Source organism: Sus scrofa, chromosome 8 (genome assembly GCF_000003025.6).
Source record: "Sus scrofa isolate TJ Tabasco breed Duroc chromosome 8, Sscrofa11.1, whole genome shotgun sequence".
NCBI lineage: Eukaryota > Metazoa > Chordata > Mammalia > Artiodactyla > Suidae > Sus > Sus scrofa.
Window position 1 is genome coordinate 96,550,958 of NC_010450.4, and position 16,611 is coordinate 96,567,568.

The 16,611-nt window shown below is 40.2% G+C and overlaps 1 protein-coding gene across 1 annotated transcript in view; it reads right to left on the bottom strand.

Annotated features, from left to right (window-relative positions):
- Window positions 1–13,175, bottom strand: part of JADE1 (jade family PHD finger 1) — a 355,916-nt gene extending 342,741 nt beyond the window's left edge. The window contains exon 1 of the mRNA XM_021100682.1: window positions 12,942–13,175. The gene's annotated coding sequence lies outside the window, so the exon portion shown is untranslated. The remainder of the gene's footprint in view (window positions 1–12,941) is intronic.

Sequence of the window (16,611 nt, forward strand, 5' to 3'; positions counted from 1 at the left end):
AGGAGTGGCCCTAGCAAAGGCAAAAAGAATAAATAAATAAATAAATAAATAAATAAGCGAGCTACTGACAAGCCGCACACAGCTGAAAGTTAGGCCAAGTTGGTAGCTGCAATTGTGAAGACACAGAAGCCAAGAACTTACAATGGAGAGAGTGGGGATAGGAACACCCGTGGTTGAGCTATGCTGGACCAGCTTCAGCTTCCTCATGGCCTCCTGGAGACTAGTTTCCCATGAGAGTTCTATCTCTTGTATCCTGCCAATAACCCCACCAGCAAAGTTCCCTTACTGTGTCCCAGCTCTTGCCCTCAAACTAACACACATGCGGAGGGCCAGGTTTTATAGATACCTGGTCATTGGCTAGTCTAGACCAGCCCTGATGCTCCCTTATCCACATCACCTGATGCTTTTCATCCCAGGCATTTGACACTTAGCATGTCAGGCTATGTTGGTACTTAACTTATGCAGACTTTCATGCTATCTCAACAGCTATTTGTTCTGTGGAATATTTTTAGCATGAGATGAGGGAGGGGCTGGGAGAATGATTGTGGAATAAAAGAAGTGTTCTAGGTTAGGATAGTGTCACATTCTCAATGCAGTGTTAAGTGCCTTGCACTAACACATGCTCTGAAAAATGATTGTCAGTGATGCTGTCTTAATCCCACCTTCCTGTGTTTATAAAGACAAGTACAGGCAATTGACAATGAGGTCCCAGGGGATCCCTGACAATTGAAACTCTTCCTTCTTCAGAGAGCAAACCAGGAAATCCATAAGTGTACCCATGTGGTCTTCATAGAAAGATATCACACAGGGCTGAAGATTTCAGGGGAAAAAGAAAGAAAAAAACAAAAACCCTTTTCAAATCCATTTAAAACGATCCATGCAGCTGTTTCCTGAACTCTCCCAAAGAACTGAGATGCAAAAGGCTATATCGCTCTTTCATCACTCCCCCCACCCCCACGCTGCAAACTGGCTTTCAGGTGACGCAATGATGAGACCTCTGCGGTGAGCTCTGCCTGGAGGGATACAACCAACAACAAAGTGTGGGGTGCTGCCACCTCTTGGATGTTCATAGCCAAAGCAAGTCTCTGTCCCAGAAAGGATGTATTTCGGTGATATTATGAAATGTTAACGGGCAATCTGTTCTGAAATAATTGCTCAGCATGTTGGCCTCCTTTTCCATTTTAGAATTTCAAAGGCAACGAAGGCCAAAAGCAGTGCCAGCCTGTTAGTGGTACCTACACTGATTAAATCTAGCCCATCACAACCACAGCTACACAAAAGCTCTTTTTTCTCAATTAATAAAATGCAATTAATGATATCATTGAAAAACTCCTGCCAATTCAATTTAGAGCCAGTCAGAGATTCCATTTAGAGCTGTGTTTAGGATATGCATTTGTTTTAGCTGACAGGATTAACAACACCTAATTTCTGGGATACACCCAAATTTCTGCAGGGATAAAAGAATGTTTACCAGAAACATACAATAATGACAGCTTCTTTCGCCTTCCTTCCCTACACACACACACACAACACACACAAACACACACACACAGACACACCTACACACACACAGAGGCTCCCACACATGAACCCAGTTCAATTCCAGTTATTCAGCAACCAGATTGTCTCCCTCGCCTGTGAGAAACCTAGTATGTCCACACTGGAAATATCTAGGGTGGGTTCTCTGAGGTGGGATACAAATTTTAAAGCTTTTATTACAAGAAATATTTATACTGATCAGCCTAGTTCCTGAGGGGAAATACGTTGTTTCTCTTATTCTCCCTGGTATAGGTCATTTGAGCAGCTGGGTTGTCATTTTTTTAATCTCCACATTTCCCTAAGGATAGTGAGAGTATGATTTAAACTGCAACATTAGCTGCTTTAGGCTAGATTTTCAAAGCTACACCAGGGGAGTTAAAAGCGCAAATCCTGTTATTGTTACAAGATTAATGCACAGAAATCCCAGAATACCACTTTGGAAATGTAGCCAAGGAATATTATTTTAATGTACTGTATGTTATTTTTAGACTCAGCTATAGCCCAATTATCAGCTGGCATATCAAAAATGAGAGACAGATAGCTGTCTTTAATCCAAAATTCTAATGAGTTTTTTGGTGTTTGTGTTTTTTTAACACTTAGAAATCTGGATATTTGGAGGAAAAAAGTAAAAGAAACTATAGCAGCTACCTCCTACCTGCTCTGTTGCTATAGAGGCTGCTACTTAGAGTACTGGTTCTACAGAATATTTTAGCAATGTCTTTTTTTTTTCCTAAGAGAGTCAGGTGGTAGGAAAAGAAGGTACTGAATCATGGGGACCTCTTGACCATACCATAAAAAGTGTGCAGTCAACCACAATGAACTAATGATTTCAAGGCAGCAAGTCAGGATTTCTGCTACCAGTCATTTCTATTTTTGCTTTAACACATCTTAGATTGTTCAAAAATAACTATCTGCAAAAGGTCTTCCAGTTGGAGTAGATTGGCTTCCACGTTGCGTTATGGGCATCAACCAACATTTATTGATTCTCTAGGTGTCTGCTGTTGGGTTTTATTAAACTGGGCTTGTCTCTTTTTTTGCCCCAGAGTAACTGCATAGATTGGATACGACCACATCACTGTCTCTAGGCTACATCTTGTTTGCAAGATAACGGGCCCCAGAAGAACTCCTGCCTTTCTGCTAGTCAAGAAATACTTTCACCTGTAGTTCTTCTCACTGACTCAAATCCCGGAGTATCTTCTGTTATGTCTAAAGGTATTCTATCTTTCTAAAAAGGAAAAACATGATTGCAGAGATCTGTTTCTGTGTAGGGTATAATCTCACTACCATAAACCCTAGGATTTTCTATGTCAGTTAGGAAGTTTACTAGTAATTTACTGGTAATAAAATCAGGTACAACTCCAACAGAAGACACTGGAGATGACCCAAGCTGGGTGTATAAGGAGTCCTGCACATGAGGTGGCACAGATATTTATGCTGTGTCAGGTCACTTGCGTCTTACCATATCACTCTGAAAACATCAGTAGTATCTGAACAGCTAGATGTGTTTTTACTGGGAAAATGACTTTTCTCTTTGTGGCAGTGTTTCTGCAATAGTATGTTGGCTCAGTAATAAATATGCGAGACTTAAAAAAGTTTCACTTAGAGGTGAGTTCCCATTATGGCTCAGTGGGTTAAGAACCTGACGTGGCATCCTTGGAGATGCGAGTTTGATCCCTGGCCTCGCTCAGTGGGTTAAAAATTTGGCCTTGTTGCAAGATGCAGTGTAGGTCACAGATGCAGCTCAGATCCAGTGTTGCTGTGGCTGAGGTGTAGGCCAGCATCTGCAGCTCTGATTCAACCTCTAGCCCCAGGAACTTCCATATACTACATGTGTGGCAGTGAAGAAAAAAAAAAAAAAAGCCCAGAACCATCCTCAGCAAACAGAACTAAACCCCTTTGGTACCACCAGTGACTGCCACATTGGACCTTGCTTTTCAGAGAAATTGTGAGGAGAATTAAATGAGTAACGTTCTAAGAAGCAATTTGGACAGGGCTTGGCACATTGTAGGCTACCTAAGTCAGGGAAGCAGCGGCACCAACAATTTTAAAGATTCTTCTCTTATGTTTATAGGCATTTTTCAATTTATAAAATTACTTTTTTACATTCTCTCACCAGCAATACAGCAATGAGCCTTAGGGTGGGTACTCACACATTTATGTGGAGCTAACTCAAGTTACATGTCAGCTTTTCCCATATAGTTTGTACACAGAGGTTGGGCTATAAATAATGGGCTATAATGGTATGAAATTCTCCATTTCAGTTTCTGGGGCACTGTTAATATCATAACCACTATTCATCTGTGTTTCATCTCTGAAATGGAAGTGAGTGGGTCCTAGACACTCAAAAATCAGAAGAGTGCTCTCATTTATTTGGAAAAATTTTAAAATAGATTAATTAATAACTCTTATGAATGAATACCTACTACTGATATAGCCCAATATATGAGGCACTATGATATATATACTTTATGAACTGTTCCTCTCCTTAAGTAACACTTAAGAACTATTAGAATGCTTGTATACACCTATATTCTACCAAGAATACAAACTTACCAGAACCCAGCACAGTAGCACACTAATATCTGTAATTGTACAAATTCATGAAATAAACACATAAGTGAGCAAACACTAAGAATCACTAAAGATGAATGTAACCTCACTAGGGGCAAGTAGAAGAGTCTGAAAACTCATTGCCTCTTCTATAAAATGGGGGAGTGACCAATAATGCACTGGAGAATAATTACGAGAATAAAGTGAGAAGAGGTATGTGAAGGACATAGGCAGCCTTCTAAAATGTCTCACAACAATCCTTGCACCCAAGGTTTTAATAACCTGTGTAATCTTCCACCCCAAGCATGAATTGGTGGCTTAATAGAACTAATAGCATAAGACAGAGGTGATGGGATGTCACCTCTGTGATTAGGCTACAAAAAACTGACTTCCCTCCCGTTGGCACCCTCCCTCTCTCTCTCACTGGCATCCCCCCTCACCCTCTCACCTGTGAGATGCTCAAGTGTCAAGGGACCAAGATAGACCTTCGACCAAGAGCTTGTGAGGAACACTGCCTTAGTCCAACAGCCCATGAAGTATTGAATTCTGCCAAAAATCTTATAAATGAAAGTAATTCTCCTTTCATCAAGGCTTGAGATAACCACAGCCCTGGGTAACACCTTGACTGCAGTTTTGTGAGAGACCCTGAAGCTGAAGGCCCAGTCAAGCCACACCAGGACTCCTGATCCATGGAAACTGGAAGATAAATATTTTTAAAGGCATTCCATTTTGGGTAAATTGTCATGCTGCAACACTAGGTAACTGATACAAACACCTATTGCACCATGGCCATTTTGAAGGATGCAAATATGGAAGCATTTTATTTTATAGTAGCATTGTAAATTACAGCGGCCTTGATTACAAGCTTGGTTTTTAAAACTAGCAAAGAAAATCATACAGTTGCCCTTACTAAGGAGAACTAACTAGTCTGTAGAAAGGAATGACGGGAATCCATTCTGCTAGTAATCTCCTCTGCGAATATGACAAGCTAGTCCTGTGCGGCAACCAGCACTAAACAGCAGTGACGAAGGAATGTCTTCAGTTACACAACTGGTGGGGAAGGATGCAGTTAAATTCATCACTGCTGAGCAGGGGTTGAAATGACAGTGGTCTCCTGGAACCACTTCCGTAAAACATCGGGAAACATGGTTGTTTAGCATGAACCCTGGCCTTGCAAAAATTAAATGATTCCCTCAGCAATCCTATTTTGAACTGTTCTCACCGTCTGCTGAAGACAGTTGGCTCTTAATCCATTTTATAGAAGCACTTTCTGTTCCTTGGATAAAAGGAAGTACATAAATTTCAAGTGCCATATTACCATACATGCATGGTTCTGTTTGGGCACAAGCACGTTGTTCTTGTCATAAATTCTGACTCAGAATGGGAACTCAGGATTTACCATCTCACTCTTTATAGTTACAAGATCGACGAAACTGATTACAAGAAAAAATATGTAAGCTTTGAAGCTGTTCACACCAGTGATGTGGTTCAGTAGCTTGTAAAAGTGGCAAATAACAGCAAGCCAAAAGAAGGGAATTTCAGGAAAGATAAAGCTTTTAAAAACACAGGGTTGCCTGTGTTTGGAACCCAGGAGATTTTAGTTCTCTCTGGAATCAGGAATATTCTCTCCACTGTCTATCGTTGGAATGTAATCTTTGGAAACTGTGCCCTGTAGACCTCCCTCCATCACATCAAGAGTTCTAGGCCCCTCTGTGAAGGGTGGCACCTCCAGGAAGTGAAGGCCAGTCATTCTGGGGAATGGCATTTTTGCAAATTCCAGTTTTCTCAAATTCTCAAATTTTCTCAAACTGTGTATGTGAATATGCTGGTTTAGTTTGGTTGTTTTAGCCTGTCAAAGGGGATCTAGAGGCCCATTTTAGGCTTTATGCCCTTGTCGAGGACTTTAGGGAGGACAGTGCAGCCACTAAAATGAAAAGTGGTGCAGGTAGAGCACAAGGGTATGAACCTCAGCCTCATTGTTGACTAGCTGTGAAGTCTTGAACAAATTCTCTAAATCCTTTAAGATGCAGTTTCTTCATATGAAAAATAGAAACAAGGAGTTTCCTTGCGACTCAGCAGGTTAAGGATCTGGTGTTGTCACTGCCAGGGCTCTGGTTATAGGAATGGTGTAGGTTCATTCCCTGGCCCAGGAATATCCACATGCCATAGGAGCAGCAAAAAAAATTAAAAATAAAAAAAAATATTATCTCTCTTATAAGTTAAGGTGAAGATTAAATGTGATAATCCAAAAAAAGTATTTCGCATTGTGCCTGACACAGAGTAAATTCATTGTAAATGTTAATGTTTACAGTATTATTTTTATTATAATATTATTGTTGGTTTTTTAAAATTTCTTTTTACAGCTGCACCTGTGGCATATGGAAGTTCCCAGGCTAGGGAGTCAAATCAGAGCTGCAGCTGCCAGCCTATGCCACAGCCACAGCAACATGGGATCTGAGCCACATCTGTGACCTATGCAGCAGCTTGCAGCAATGCCAGATCCTTAACCCAGTGGTCGAGTCCAGGGATCAAATCCACATCCTCAGAGATACTATGTCAGCTTCTTAACCTGCTAAGCCACAAGGGGAACTCCAATATTAGTGGGGTTTTTTAATGCTATTAATCCTATTTTCATGAGTCAAGCTTTTAGCTCTTTGAGGAAAAAGAATGTTGGAAATTGGGATTTGGGGCATGGACTTTTACCTACAGCTGTCCCCTGGTATAGCAGTCCCTCATGGATACCAAAATCCACAAATGCTTAAGTCCCTTATATAAAATGGCATAGTTTCTGGAGTTCCCGTTGTGGCTCAGTGGTTAACAAATCTGACTAGGAACCATGAGGTTGCAGGTTCGATCACTGGCCTTGCTCAGCAGGTTAAGGATCTGGCATTGCCATGAGCTGTGATGTAGGTTACAGACGTGGCTAGAATCCCGCGTTGCTGTGGGTCTGGTGTAGGCCAGTGGCTACAGCTCTGATTGGATCCCTAGCCTGGAAACCTCCATATGCCATGGGAGCAGCCCAAGAAATGTCAAAAAAGACAAAAAAAAAAAAAAAAAAAAAAGATATAGTTTCTACTTATAACGTATGCATATCCTCCTGTAAGCTTTCTCTAGAATATATATAATACTTAATACAATGTAAATGCTACATAAATAGTTCTAAAATAATGTAAATGGTATGTAAATAGTCAGCAGTGTGCAGTAAATTCAAGTTTTGCTTTTTGGAACTTTCTAGAACATTTTTTCAAATATTTTCAAGTCACAGTAGATTGAATCTATGAATGTGGAACTCTCAAACACTGAGGACCAACTATAGCTGGATATTTTTGAGCCATTTTCCAGTTAGTTTACCTAGGTTGAAAAATCCTGGCCAACCATTCCTGAGAATGTCCTCTTTTCTACTCAGTCTACATTCCCTCCCCTGGTGATTTCATCCCCTACTGACTTTAAATACTATCTGCTTGCTGCCAACACCCAAATTTACATCTCTTCTTAAACATCGGGTTCTGTATCTAATATTAGGAATGGTATTACATCCTAATGTAAGGACATCTTCATTAGGAAGTCTTGTGAATATATCAAACTCAACGTATCCAAAGTGGAACTCTGGATCTTCCCCCTCAAAACCCTGCCCAACCCATAGTTTGTGGTAACTCATTAATTCAGACACTCAAGCCAAAAGTCTCAGAGTCATTCTTGTACTGTTTTTCGTTCATAACCTATGAAATCAGGAAGGGCTACTAGTTCTACCTAATAGGCTCAAATTATAAAATCTACAATCCGACCATCTCCCACAATGCCACTGTCACCCCCTGGTCCATTATCATCATCTCTCACCTCCAATAGCCTTCTTTTAGAAATAACACTATTTTGAAATAATTTAAATCATATATTCTGAAATTTTTTAGAGTAAGTCCTATCACCTTAAAGTGTTCTCTAACAAGTATTTGCAAAAAAACAAGAACACTCTCCTATCTAACCAGTATACACCTCTTTAAATAAGGAAACCAACATTGATATAACACTACTATCCAGTCTCATTCAAATTTCGTTAATTATCTCAAGATTGCTCTTTTTCCTCTGTAGTCCAGGATCCTCTCAAGAACACATTTGCTTATCTATTATGCCTCTTTATATCCTTTGATCTAGAACAATTCCTCAGTCTTTCCCCATTTTTCATGTACTAGACATTCCATAGTATCTGTTACATTTTGGAAGATGACCTCTGTCTTAGTCCATTCAGGCTGCTATAGCAAAATACCTACCGACTAGGTAGCTTAAAAACAACAAACATTTATTTCTCATAGTTCTGGAGGCTGGGAAATACAAGGTCCAGGCACTAACACAGTCACATTTTGGTAAAGGCTCTCTCATGGTTCAGAGTGCGCACCTTCTCTCTGTGTTCTCATATGGTAGAAGTGGGCTAGGGAATCTCTCTGGAGCCTCTCTTAGAAGGCTCTAATCCCATCCAGGAGGATTCCACCATTATGACATAAGCATCTCCCAAAGGTCCCACATCCTAACACTGTGACATTGGGTATTGGTATTCCAGCATGTGAATTTTGGAGGAACACAAACATTTCAGACCATAGCAACCTCCAACATGGAATGTATAATGTTTCCTTACGATCATGCTCAGGAAATTCATTCTTGGCAAGAATTCCACAGAAATAATGCCATGATCTTCTCAGTGCATCACATTAAAAGATACAGAACATCAATCCATACAACATGAGTGATGGTTAGCTTTGGTAACTTGGTCATATTGATGTCTGCTAGGTTTCTCCACTTAAATTCACCATTTTTTTCCATTGCAATGCCTTAATATTTTACCAAGAGCTATTCTTAGATTATATAAAAATATTCTGCTCCTCATGGAATCTTTACCCTTCAGCCTTGGCTGATTGCCCGTTTCAGCCAAAGTCGACCACATCTATGTAGGCTGCCAAATGGCAATTCTCCATCTGCATTATTCATGCTACATTTATTAGCTGGCATTCTACAAGAAGGACAAGCTTTCCCCTTGCATATATATATATATATATATATATGGATTCCTGGATTCCCAATTTATTCAATGAGTTGTAATCCATTATTAACCATTTTTAATGCAAAAACTGCCCCTGACTTAGCCAGTGAGAGCCCCTGTGTCCTTCTGAAATGTCCCCATCATTTACTGAGTATTTTCTTATTTTCCAATATAAGTTATTTCAGGCCGTGCCCCCATTTTGGAAGCAGCCATTGGCCATTTCTCTGAGGACCCTTAGTTTTCTTTTAGTGCAGGATGGTATTTAAAATCCAATATCTGGGTGCTCATTATACTCTATGTTTCTAGAATGCCACTGCTTCTAAGCCCTCTCAGTTGACAGAGCTAGGAGATATGTATTTATGTGTTCACGGACAAACAGATATATATATCTAAACTGAGAGAGAGACTGAGAGAAACCAACACTTTAGAGTGCCTTCTAGCCTTTCCCCTTTCTGTGTTCATTGATTCCTTTTCCAGCACTGAGAACCTTAGCTTCCATTATCCTCACTATATTCATTTATGTGCACAAATAATTTATCAATTTGCTCAATGTAATTAACTCACCTCCACTATGCTGGCCATCTCTTTTGCCTACCACCCCCACACTACCCTCTCTCTGCAATATTCTTAGCTGCTGGCCCACCAGCCTGTACCTCCCCAACCCCATCTCTTGCCTCTGCTTGGCTCTCCAGGCCTCCTCACTACCCCCACATTTTCAGCTGTCATGCTGTCTCCTAATGTGGAAGGGGAAAGAATGGAGATAGATCTTCAGAGTTATTCTCACTCAAATTTCAGAATGATTCTGGTAAAATTTAAGTCTAATCATGTCCATTCTCTGCAATACCCTCCGTGACTCTCCATTTCACTCAGAGCAAAAACCAAAGTTCTGGAGTTCCTGTCATGGCTCAGCAGAAATGAATCTTACTAGCATCCATAAGGACATAGGTTCGATCCCTGGCCTTGCTCAGTGGGTTAAGGATCAGGCATTGTCATGAGCTGTAGTATAGGTTGCAGACGAGGCTCAGATCTGGCATTGCTGTGGCTGTGGTGTAGGCCCGCAGCTACAGCTCTGATTTGACCCTAGCCTAGGAACCTCCATATGCCATGGGTGCAGCCCTAAAAAGACCAAAAAGCAAAAAACAAAAAAACCAAACCAAACCAAAGCAAACAAACAAAAGCTCTGACTGTAGTCTAGAAGGTGCAACATGATCTGGAACTTGTTACTTCTTTGACTTCACCTCCTACCATTTTTCCCTCTCACTCACTCTTCTTCAGCAACAGTATCTTTGCTGTTCCTCAAACATGTCTGACATGCTCTCATCTTATAACCTTTGTACTTGCTCTCCTCTCTACCTAGAATGATTCTCCCCATATAGCTGCATGGTTATCTGCCTGTCTTTGCTCAAGTGTTACCTCAGTGAGACCCACATTAACTATCCTTTAAAAAAGCCATTTCTTCTAAGCACATTTGAGCCTCCTTTTCATTTCATTTCCAACTCTATATTTTCAATTACATTTACCATCTTTTAATGCACTTTAATTTACTTAAAAATTATGTTTATCATTTATTATTTGTCCCCCTCCTTCCCACTATCCCCACTGTATTGTAAGGTCCTTTAGGGCAGGGGATTTTATTTTATTATTTTTTTCCTTTTTAGGGCCACACCTGCAGCATATGTAAGTTCCCAGGCTAGGGACTGAATCAGAGCTGCAGCTGCCAGCCTACACCACAGTCACAGCAATGCCATATCTAAGCCACACCTGTGACCTACAACTGCAGCTCATGGAAACACCAGATCCTTAACCCACTGAGTGAGGCCAGGGATCAAACCCACATCTTCATGGATACTAGATGGGTTCTTAACCTGCTAAGGCACAATAGGAACTCCAGAGGATTTTATTTTTTACCATTGCACCCCAGGCACTGAGAAGAGTATCTGGCACATAGAAGAAATTCAATAGATAATTGCTGAATAAATGAAATAATTAATGGATTAATATGAGCATTATCTCCATCTTACTTGTGAAGAAACCGCATCTCAGAAAAGCCAAAAAAAAAATTGTTCTAAGACTTACAAAGGTTAAAATAAATTGCCCAAGGTCACACAATATTAAGTCATTCCTGAAATTCTATGCCCAAATTTTTAAATTTCTAAACCATTTGTAGTTTTAATAAGTATTGCTTAATTAGATTGACTGAGAACAGGCACCTCCGAGATGCCTAAGTAAGAACCAAAAAACATTTTAAGAACTGTGACAAGATGAGTTACAGTGTATTAGGTATTGGTATTTCATCAAGAAGCAAATCTTAGTTCTTCTCCATGCTAAGGAACACAGTCAGAAAGAGGTTCTTGAGAAGTTGGTGATAACTCAAAAATCACTGAGATCCTCAACATGATCTATTCTATACTTTCTAATTCTACTTCCCTTACGGGCCAGACTAGAACTCCTATTAATAAAACACTTCCCTAAGGATAAATGACAGTCTGTCTCCCCTCATAAAGAAGGAACACTGTGGGAGCTCCCATTGTGGCTCAGTGGAAACAAATCTGACTGGTATCCATGAGGACACAGGTTCTATCCCTGGCCTCGATCAGTGGTTAAGGATCCAGCACTGCAGTGAGCTGTGGTGTCGGTTGCAGGCACAGCTCAGATCTGGCATTGTTGTGGCTGTGGTGTAAGCCAGCAGCTACAGCTCTGATTTGACCCCTAGCCTGGGAACCCCCATATGCCACAGGTATAGCCCTTAAAAAAAGACCGAAAAAAAAAGGAAAGAAAGAAAGAAAGCAACAAAGAAAGAAACAAAGAAAACCCAAGAGTAAATGGGTTTTATACACAAAGAAGTTCATGATAGCATTATTACAGCAAAATGGTAAAAACAACTAAATGTCTATCACATGGGAATGGTTAAGTAAACTGTGGTATATGCTTTGTTAAGAAGTTTGGGAGTTCCCATTGCAGTGCAGTGGAACGAATCCGACTAGGAACTATGAGGTTGCAGGTTTGATCCCTGGCCTCTCTCAGTGGGTTAAGGATCCCGTGTTGCCATGAGCTTGGTATAGGTCACAGATGTTGTTTGGATCTGGTGTTGCTGTGGCTGTGGTGTAGGCCGGCACCTGTGGCCCTAATTTGACCCGTAGCCTGGGAACCTCCATATGCTGCAGGCGCAGCCATAAAAAGCAAAAAACAAACAAAAAAAAAAAACTGAGTTTGTACTTGCAGTCCTCCAATCAAACTCAGTGACAGATTTACCTAGATTAAACTATAGTGACAAATAACATACATTAAATACTTACTATACGCCAGGCAATGTTTCAAGTAATTTGTATATATTAATCTCTTTTAACCCTCAAAAAGACCCTATGAGACAGGTATTATTATAAACACTATTTTACAGATGAGGACTCTGGGGCTCAGGAAGGCTAAGAGTCAAGAAGTAGACTAATGCAGGAAATGGCCTTTCCATCATGCGAGAAAGGTAAAGACAGAGACACCTGGGCTCTTACTCTGCTTCCTCCCCTTTATCAGTCTGGGTTTAATCAGGAGAAAAAAGACACATAGTGATTTGAACAGGAATATTTAATATAAATCACTATTAATTATATCAGGACATCGACATAAAAAGGAATAGGCTACTCAGGAGTAAAAGGAACTCTAAAGGATATGGAAATGGGGAGCAGCTCCTGCCCGAGGGCTGAGATTCAGTACCCAAGGTATGACCCCATCCTCTCCACAGACAGGGCTAAAAAAAATCCAGACTTGACTGGCAAGAGCACAGACTAGACTAATGAATGGCAGAGAGATAGCTACAGTGTATGCTCACCAAATATGCTGAAAATCTGCTTTATGGAATTTGCTGGAAATCCATTCTTTAGGGTGCTGGGAAAGCTGTTCACAGGGAGATGTCTCACTAGAGGCATTCTACTACAAAGTCACCCAAGAAGAGATGAAAGAGTAAAGTGCTGGCCACTGGTTATTGCTGGCTACTATGACAGTAGGTGCTGGTCAGAAGCCCCATGCACTCCAGGAGCCTGTCTAGGGAGCAGGCCAGACTAGGAAGCAAAATACTTCCCTCCTGCAGTGTTTCTCAAGCACTATCTATTGGCAAAGTTTAACATGGCACCATCTGGCAAAGAAAAAATATTTAAAGGGCCCATATCCACTTTCTCAGAGTAGGCAATGAAGAGCAAATTTATAACTGTGAAGTAATAAACAGATAACTGACACATCCTCCAAGGCAGGTACATCACTTATTCTTGCTGAGTTTGGTTCCAGCAAAGTTTAGTGCTGTAATAATTATTTTCAACAAAAGCGTATAGTCTTCCAAGGATGCAAACGGATGATAAAAGTGTTGTGGAGACCTAATATGGAGAGTACCAGCTGAAGCCATGTGCCTCACATGGTCAGTGCAGAGCAAGAGAAGCTCTGCTGAGATATGGTACATCTGCTCGCACCCTCTGAGGACACCGTGTTATCCATAAGGTTTTATACCCCTGCCTTACTCATTTGGGAACACAATCAAAGCTGACTCTATGAGTATGTTGTAGTCTCCTCCACCAAGTTATGTTCTTTCTGAAATGCACTGCACTATGTGGAATGCTAGGCAATCATCCAAATGTTATTAAAAAGAGTGTGTGGTAAAATGGAAAAATACTTATAATTCACATTTTTAAAAGTAGGGTGCAAAAATGTACTATGTGAAGAAAGGAAAACTGCATAAGAAATAAAGAGTAGAAGGAAATATCCCTCAAATCAGTCATTGTCTCTAGGTGGAACTGGGGTAATTTTTCTCTTTTCCTATTATTTTTCTATAATTTGCAAATTTTACTATAGTGAGCATGTACTGGTTACAGCTTTAGGACAAAATTTATATAACAATAAGAACAACCAAAATCCATGTGTGTGTGTGTGTGTGTGTGTGTGTGTGTGTGTGTATTGAAGTCTTACTGAGCCAAGGTTTGGGACCTAGAATATGACAAATAGAGTTCTCTATAGAGTATCTGAACCAGTTCTCAATCATTTACCCAAGCTAAGATGACCAGAACTTGATAGCAGTTAGACCAACTGAGATTAAACAGACTGTCTACCCTAGATGAGACCTAAAAAAAAAAAAAAAAAAAAAAAAAAAAAAAAAGTCAGTGTATTTACAGAACAAAATGAACTCCACTTCTTGAAACTTGAGCTACTGAGACTTATACATACATCTGAGTAAAGACATGAGGAAACTCTATCTAGAGAATTAACCAGCCAAATATTGAAATTCAACCAAATCTAAGCAAAACCAGCAGTATTTGAAATATCAGCAACTTTCTTATTTAAAAATTCAAGTCAATCTCTTTAAAGTTCTAACAGCAATCCAGAGGAATCCCCTAAACACTGAACTCTCAGTTTAAGCCTCTGTTCCCAGAAATTTTTAATTAAATGTCCCAATGCGAAGCAGTAACTTCACTCAAATCATGGTGGCTGCTAAATACTAAGCCCTCTGCAATCTAAATTCTAGGACATCCTCACATTCCCCTGCAAAAACCTGGGCAGCCACACCTCTCTTCCAATCCCATAACTTTTGAGAGAAAAAAGAAATTGGATAAGCCGTAAGAAATTCAAATAGTAAACAGCAAGGATTATGATAGAAGTAGCATTATCTGCGTTCATTATCTGTGGACATCCCTGCCCAGGCTGCCACTGGGAAAAGGCAACCTGAAAACAATCTGAGTGAAACCTGCTGGGAGGCAGAGGCTGACTTCATGACACTTGAAGATACCTTCCAGTTCTGAGACTCCATTATTTGGCAGAGATCTGGTGTACAAGGAACATGTTAGAAAGCTGCATTCAGCCACAACAGAATGAAAAGAGGAAGAAAAGTTGAGGCTATGAAGGAAGAGGAACACTAATTAGCTTGTCAAGGAACGTCCGGATTTTAGCACTGGAAGTTCCACATCCCCAGAAACCCCACAGTCAGGGGCAAACCAAAATGGCCAGTCACCCTACTGCTTGGATCTGACAAAGATTAGCTTCATTGGATTCCCATGAAAATTAAAAGCTCTAATTAACTAAGCCTCATGAATCCCAGGCTAGGGAGATTACTGCCTGCCTTACCTTCTGCTAATGATTTCTGCTCCTTCCACCAAACTCCGTTTAAGCATATTCTCACTCTCACCTAAACAAAAGCTAGCCTCTCTGAATCCTTCTGACTGGAGATCAGGGGCAGCTGTGTGTGGTTAAATCCTGGGTCCTGCTGGAAATGATTAAGGAAAAAACTTCTTTCCTTTACTAACTATAATATGACAGGCCCTCCAGGAGAATGAGGGCTCCTCTTTGGTGGGTTCTCTGACTATATAAGAAATGTATTGCTGAAATCCTAATAAACTCAGAGGCCCACATGATTCAGTTTTTGATTCGCATTCCCTTCAAGAAGCACAACTCAACAACCCAAATTATGTAATAATCAATCCTATCATTTACTTATTTTTTAAAGTCAACAAAGAGTATGCACATACATGATCTATACAGTACTTTCCTTTTTTCCATACTTTCTCTCATCTACTTCCTTCTGATGTTTAATTTTCTTCGCCACCCTCTGGGATCCCCAGAAAACCTCTTCCTCCATCCCCAGTCTGTGTAGTTTTCTTTCCTTTTTCTCTTCCCTCTACTCATAGCATATTAGCCTATTTCCCATAAAAAGAAAGTTTTCCATAAAAAGGTGGGAGTGGGGAGAAATTGGGTTGGTAATTACAGGATTCTCCTTGGCAGTCTAGGAAAGATAAGATGTTTGAGAACATTCCCTTGTTAATTATTTTTGTTTCATTGCACTCCCAATGTTGGTAAGTACCTGACATAAATACCATAGCATGCTAGTGCTGCAAAGGACCACAAAATTCATGAACCCAATCCCCTATTTTAACAAATGAGAAAATTAACAGAGACATTAAATGATTTTTCCAAGGTCCCCAAATGTCCTTTCCATTGCTTTATGCTATATGTGCTTAAATCTTGTAACCTGCGGTTATCAAAGAGAATAAAGTCAATGCCCTCCAGCCAGAGACCACCAGAAAAACACCTAAAGTTAAATATTTGGGATTATGGCATGCTGCAGCAATGACAAACATACACAGTGAGGAATCACAAGGTGTCTCAGAAGAAAGTGTTAAAAAGGGACTTATTATAGAATCTGGGCTCTGTTAGATGATTTAGGGGAGGGTTGAAGGAAGCAGGTTTTGTTCTGGACTGGATGATATCAGGAAGTCGAAGCACTTCTATGACTGAGTATCTTAAAAAATTTTATCTAGGAAAAGGGAAGACTAGAGCCAGGCTAAAGCTATAATTGCTAAAGAATCCACAGTCACTCATATCAGACAGAATAAAGAAAAGTTTGGTGATATTTGTGAATTGGACAATGTCCATATTTTGTCTGTGTTCAAACATGGTTGCACAGCGGTCTTGTTTTTTGTTGGTTTTTCTTAATCCTCCATGGTCACAGAGTGGCCTTGTCTGAT